We start from the raw sequence: 7,693 nt of genomic DNA on the forward strand, positions 1-7,693 counted from the left end.
TATATAACCTAATTTATCCATCTTTTCTTTCTGTCTTTAAGACAAAAGAACTTTAAACTCTGTCATTATTGAAGCCTAAGGACAGAAAATAGCCAGTGCAGAACTTCAAGGGCCTCACAAAGAACACAGAAAATGTGTACTCAAGGGTCCAAGAGTGGTATGTTGTAGTCATTGCCAGCATTAGGGAGTATATAAATTAAATCTAAGGTCACAATTCAGGGAGTATTCCAGAACAGAGTATTCCAACTGCAACAAGAATAGTACAGAGGTGGATCCAAACTGAACTACAATTTTTCTATGCTCTGTTCTATGATTTGTTAAGGGCGATTTCTATTTCTTCAGTGAAGGCAAAGTGGAGATCAACACCATTTATGTTCATTTAGCAAATATTTTGTGTCTCCACTGTGTTCCAGGCATTTTCTTTTTCAAAAAAAAATTTTTTTAGTTATAGATGGACACAATACCTTTATTTTGTTCATTTGTTTCTATGTGGTGCTGAGGTTCGAACCCAGTGCCTCACACGTGCTCTCCCACTGAGCTACAACTCCAGCCCTGTTCCAGGCATTTTCTAAGAGTTTATTCTGAGTACTTGAACTCATCTGTGACCAGTGAAAAGAGATAATGATTTCTGCCTTGTGGAGCTCATATGCTAACAGGGACAGATAGATAATAGACAAAATAAGTAGGTAAAGTTTATGGTATGTTAGAAGGTGATAAGGTGATAAGGAGCCTTCAGATAAGGGAAATTGAGAGAGTGTGGATGAGGAAATGCCTCAGTTTGCAATTTTAAAAAGAGTAGTCAGAACAGGCCCCACTGAAAAAATCAACAGAGACTTTAAGTGGAATTAGATGGGTGATGTCTGAACAACAGGGACACAGTGCTGGAGTGTCACTTCAGGGCTAAAGTGAAGAAGGTGGGAGTGGTAGAAACAAGGACAAAGAAGTGATAGAGCAGGTTAAGGGACTGGGAGAGGAGGAAGGTATATCCTGTAGTCCTAAAAGGCTACATAGGGACTTTGGCTTTTACTGAGTGAAATAAAAGCCTTTACAAGTTATTATATGAAAAATAAGTAGGGTAAACCATAGGTGATTCTATCTGCATGTGTGCCCAATCATTCTCAAAAACTAATACCTTATGAAAACCTGATTATGCCATTCCTTATGCAATGGTTCATTTAGCTACCTACCAGGTGGACCCTATCAAGATTCTGATTCATAATAAGCAAAAGCAAACACCATTAAATTCATGTTGTGGAAGAACTTTAGGTGTGTAAATACCAGTCAAATATGTAAAAAAGAAATATGGATGCACACATGGTTAACAGGCGAGACTTGGGAAGCCCAAATAGATGAAGGGAACATATGGAATTGAACAAACTTTTTTTGTATCCTCTGTGCCAGGCCCTGGGAAGGGGACTAGGATTACAAGCATAGTCAAACTTCTCTCAGGGAAATAGGTCAGTAGTCTGTGTGGGTGTTTGTGACCATAAGATAAGAACACAGCACATATTATAAGAAAAGATCAGTGCTGTGGAATCAGTGACTGTGGAAGAATTTTCTAACCCGAAATCTGAACAAGTAGAATTTCCCTAAAGTACATTCAGTGGGAGCAGCAAATGTAGAGATTCAGGGATGTAGAAGAGTCAATAAGAGCTTTAGATCCAGACCTGGGGTCTGAATCCCACTCTGTTACTTACTGTTGTACCACTTTGGGAAAATCAGATTCTCTCTGATTAAGTTTCCTCATTTATAAAAATGGAGATGATAATAATTTGGAACCAGGCATATGCCTATAGTCCCAGCTACTAAAGATACTGGGACAGGAGGATTACTTGAGCCTAGGGGTTCAAGGCCAGTCTAGGCAACATAGAAAAAAATATGAATCTCAAAAAATAGAATCAAATGTCAGAGGGCTCTTATGAGAATTAAATGAAATAAATTTATAAATTAGTATTAAAGTATTTTAAAAGTTTTTAAAGTGCCTGATATACTAAGCACTAAGCCTTTGTTGTTGCTATCCTTTTCTACAAACTGAAGATAATAATAATACTTCATGACACTGCTGTACACACTAAATGAAATGCATATGTAAAGGCCCTCATATACAGTGACTGCTCAAGTAATTTTTATATCTTTATAAATTCTTTGTCTTTCATAAATGTCAGTCATTCTGAATTTCATGTTTCAACATCTTCATAATGGACCTACATCAGAACATGATTTTTATTGTGATTGTTAAAACAGCGAGAGGGAATATAACAGTACTACACAACCAGGCTTCCTCCACTTACACCCTGGCTCTTCTACCTTTTCATGTTTCTCAAAGTTATTTAGCCTCTCTGTAAGTCACTCTCTTCAGAGTGGCATAATTATAGTAACTACCTCATTCGTTCCCTTTTTAAGGATGAAATAAGCTAATGTATATTAACTTTTTAAGTAGTTTCTGATACATAGAAAGTGCTGTGTGTCAAGCATCATTAATTTTCCCAATTTTTTTCACTGATTCTCTTAATGCTCACAATGACCCTGTGAAAAGATATTTTACAGATAAGGAACATGCAGTTCATAAAGTTTAGGAACTTGTCCAAGGCTACACAACTAGCAAGGAACAAAGGATTCAATTCCAAGTGTGCCCATTCTACCTTTCCACAATATTTTTCCTTAAAGTTTGTCACATTAACATGAACCCTTAATTTCTAATCACTGTACTCTATAATGTAATTGCTGAGCATATATAATTAATTTACAAATTCCTTTATGTAATTCTAACAACTGCACCTCCTCTCACTTTGGTTTAAGTAGATATGTGAGTGGAACTCAGACCAGTACTCTGAAGTTCCCGGCAAAAGGATCCCCAACTCAATTTGGTCTCCCCAGAGATGCTACATCTGGGAGCCATGCCAGCCCATGTGGATTCCCCTATGAACTTTAGTGCACACCTCAAAGTTTTGGCCTGGTGAAAACTTACTTTAAGAATGTAGACATCAGATATGTACAATTACACAAATCTCCCTGGTATGCCTTCTTCCTGTAACATCTTATGTGAAGGTTTTTGAAGCAGACATATGCTTTGCCCTAGTGAATCCAATGATTCAAAAATCTTGGGTTTCGAACCAATTAAAATTTCTGGTTCCTAGATTGTTTTCTTTTCCCTTACTATCCCATGATCCTTTTCTCCTCTTTTCCGTAACCCAGGCTTGATTCCTACATGCCAAATCATTAGGAAAGATATCCTACCCCCTTACTCCAAAAAGGAACGAAGCAGAATGCCTAGCCTGTTTGTGCTGCTGTAATAAAATGTCATAGACTAGATGGCTTATAAATAGCAGAAATATATTGCTCACAGTTCTAAAGGACAGGAAGTCCAGGATTGAGATGCTGATGAATTTGGTGTCTGGTAAGAGCCTCCTTTCTGGTATAAAGATGCATCTTCTCAGTTGCATGCTCACATAGTGAAAAGAAAGAGGGCTCTTTGTTGAGCCTCTTTTCCAAGAGTATTAATTCCATTCACGAGAACTCTAACCTAATGACCTAATCACCTCCCAAAGGCTCAACCTCCTAATACCATCACTGTGGGGGTTAGGATTTCAACAAATGAATTTGGGGAGACACAATATAGGTGGATACAAAGCATAGAGATGGGAGTAATGTTGAAGATGAGATACAAGAATAATATAGACTCTAAAATCAACTGGACAAATCACAAAATTTCAAGGGCTAGGCTCATCTTTTTGAATTTCCAAGATTTCTATATCCTTTCTCCAATAATGCCCAAAGAATACTTTAACAAATATAATAATCTTTATCCATAGTAATTGTTAGGAAGATGCCTCTTTCTCAGGTTCTCCTTTGTGTCAGCAAAGTGCCCGTGTAACATCATCAGCAAAAACAAAACAAAATCTGACTTAGAGAAGACACAGAGCAGATTTTCTGTGCTCTGAACTCTCCAATAAGTCTTCCATCACTGAAGCACACACCATGAAATATACACAAAGTAGACAGTTCGCCAAGTTTTTAATCCTCTTTCATTTTGCACTTAAGATGTTTTAATTATACTCATATGTTAACACATGAGAGGCATGAGATCAAATAAAAGCAAATCTTAATAAAACAGAGAAATTGAGACAAACAAGACTTCAACATATGGACCTGCGAGAGGTAAAATATGTGAGCTCCCATAGGTTTAATCAATATGCAACACTCTGGACCTGCTTTTTACTTTTTTCTGCTTATGATAGGTAGGTGTCCTGGACAGAAAAAGAGTGTCATTCACAAGAGAAACCAGGTGCGTCAGTGGCTAAAAGGCAAGACGGGTCCTTGGGCAGATGTTATTCAAATCTCTTAATAGAAGTCATATGCTGGAGGATACTTTCTCTCTGCAAAGAAGAAAAGGGAGAAATAAAAGAAACATGAAAAATAGGAGGTTTGTGTTAAAGGCAATCCTGCAGTCAGCTGTAATGCATTCCTTAAAGTCACACAAGAAAGAATAGTTGTAAACAATGAGTTCTTTGTTCTTAGGAAGAGTGGTAGTCCTCTAAGGCTAAGAACCCTCTAAGGTTAATTCCCTTAGGGGAACTTATTCATTATTCCACAATCCTCCTTCATTTGTGAAAGGAAATTCTGATTTATCCATTCACTCATTCTATAGATATTGTTTGGAGAACCATTAGAGAATAGAAAAGGAAAGGGACTGACTGGAATATCCTACAAAAAGAGAGGAAAGGAAAACAGAAGTGGTACAAGCCCAGGGCCTTAGCAGGTGTCTGTTAGGCCTGTGGGGCTGAGCCACTCAAAGGAGGAGCTGACTTTAGTTCAGAAAATCCCACCAGATTCCAATTTGCTCTGGAAGAAAATCATCTCCAGCCAAGGAAAGACTGCAGAGTCTGCTTGTTAGCTTGTGAGCCCAATGGGGTGGGAGTTAGGAGAATATTACTGATGTTCCTTAAAAGGAATCAAGAGATTGGACATTTCCATTTCAAGGTTCTAAGTCATGTTGCATCTCTCAGGCAATGATGATAAGACTCAGGAGTTAAGAACTAATACCTATTCCAGGAGCGTATTGTATGTGAGGAGCCACAGGAGCCACAGAAGAGAAATAGGAGAACTTAGTCCTTGCTAGTGAGAGAGTCACAGTTCTGTGACAAGATGAATAATAATGAATTCTAGCAATGCAATAAATTTGAAGATGTGTTCAAGGTGCTATGGAAAGTGTTTTTCCAAGGTAGTCACATTGCTCTCCTCCAGGATGCCAGTCTTATGAGATCCTACAGAAATAGAGCACCCCTGAATTGTAATACAACCTGAGCTGCTCTATGTGGCTGACCTGCTTCTTTTTTTTCTGGTTTCCATTCTATATCCCAGAAGAATCACAAGGGAGTAAGACCACTTACCACAGGGAATTTCACTTCACCATGGCCTCCGCACCTCCATCACCAAAAGTGAAGAGGGAAGCTCAGAACTCTGTGTGACCCCATCCATACCCTCATCCCTTCCCCCTACAACACTGACAACTTTGCCATCACAGTCTGTCTTTAGACCTCTGTGTTTTTTATCACGTGTATTCTTTTCCCTTTACACGTTTAACCACAAGCATCCTAAGCCCCCTTGTTTACTTTCATCTCATGGATCCTGAGCCCCATATGGCTCTGAACCTTTCCTTTTCTGACCCCAACCTCCAACATTCCCAACTTCTGAAAGTCTTCTACTACACCTCTGGAATCTGCTATCAATCACCAGTAAATCCCTTCTATTCTGCCTTCCATTAACATTTCCTTTATCTTCTTGCTCTAACTGAAACCTGGATCTCTTCCAAGGACACTTCATCCTCTGTAGTCTTTTCAAATGTGCTGTTTTTCTTTCCAGCATCTTTCATACACTGGGGGTAGGTAAAGTTCTTGCTTCTCATTATGGCTTCCAGATCATTCTCCCTCCTTCCTGTCTACAAAACCTCTAGCTTAAAATTGAATGTCATTGAAATCCACCATCCACTATCCTTCAATGTTACAGTCTTCTTTTGTCCCTCTTGCTCCTTCACCATTCCATGATTTTAGCTGCTGGCTCTGGCAAGATCTCTATCACTACTTCTTAATTCTTGATGTCACTATCTCATGTATGATCCATCCCTTGATCTCCTTTGTTCCTTGACCTCTTCTCCAGGGATGTTTTTCTATATCATAGTCACCTCCCCATGGCTAGAACTTAGGTTATATCATTAGCAATAATAACAACCTCCAGGGCTGGGGTTGTGGCTCAGTGGTAGAGCGCTTGCCTGCATGTGTGAGGCACTGGGTTTAATTCTCAGTACTGCATATAAACAAATGAATAAAATAAAGGTCCATCAACATCTAAAAAATTTTTAAAAAATAATAATAACAACCTCCCCCTTATCTCAATTGCAAGCATCTTACTCTACAACCATGAACCTGCCCTTCTAGCTTTCTAACACTCTCTCCAGTATCCCAATTGTAACTTTTTTCTTTTTTTTTTTTTTAACTGTAATCAGTACTTAAAATCCAGTGATTCTACACTTTTTCCTGGTTTTAGGGACTAAACAAATGTCTCACAAATGCTAAGCAAATGCTCTACCACCGAGCTACACCCCCAGCTCTCCTCTCATGTTTTCATTGTCCTTCTTCCACTTTGCATCCTTCATCTTCCCTAACCCAGCTCGGATTCCAGGGTTGATCATTATAAGCACTATTTAACTCACAACTATCTCCTTTGTCATGCACGCATTGCAAAATTCCAACATCTGGTTAACCCAACTTTCTTCCCATTATGTGTCCATGCTCAAGCAGTTAAGTGAGGCTGCAGAAAAACACACAACCATGTGTGCGTTTAATTTCATGACCATGGACCTCAGAAGTGCCTTTAATACTACCCAAGAAGCCTGTTATAGCTTTCAGTTACTCTCTTAGATGAGTATTTCATTCTTTCTCCTCAACATTGCCATCCCTAATCTTATGCTCAACTGATGACTTACACCCTATCTCACTAAGAAAATAGGAAGCAACATAAGAGAATTTTTACACGTTCACACTACCATACTACCCACCTTTCTGCATCCTGTCCCACATACTGTCTTATCTTCTTTTAAATAATCTTATCTAACACAAACCCTTCTACTTGTATATTACACCTCATCCCTCTATCTAACATAAGACATTACTCAGTCTTCTCCCCGTTTTTCTGCATCCTCAGTTTACTCTTTCTACCTATTCATTATCAACAAACAGATATCCAAAAGAAAATGAAAAGTGAGACTCTAGAGCTTTTCCAGTTAGTGTACATTTCCCCACTGCTGTTCTGTGAAGCAAACTGTCCTCCATGTTAGCACTCCAGTGATCTATTCTTGGCTCCAAAAGTTATTCATATTTCTTCTCTCAAATGATCTAGTCTCAATCCTCATCTTACTTGCTATTCACCAGTAGCTTTCAACACAGTTGAACACTCCTTCCTCCCTGAAATTCTTTCTCTCTTCAGCTTCTAGGTCATAACACTCTCCTAGTTTCCTGTCTACTTTACTGTCCCTTCTTATTATTCTCCTTCGCTGGTTTCACTCCATCTCTCTAACCTATAAATGTTGAGAGGGTCCAGGGTTCAGTTCCTGGGCCGCCTCTTCTCTATTAATGTCTACTCGCTTAGAGAGTCCATCTTAGTCTCATAATTTGAAATATCATCCATAGGTTGAGAA

The sequence above is a fragment of the Sciurus carolinensis genome, chromosome 9, assembly GCF_902686445.1.
Source record: "Sciurus carolinensis chromosome 9, mSciCar1.2, whole genome shotgun sequence".
Classification (NCBI taxonomy): domain Eukaryota; kingdom Metazoa; phylum Chordata; class Mammalia; order Rodentia; family Sciuridae; genus Sciurus; species Sciurus carolinensis.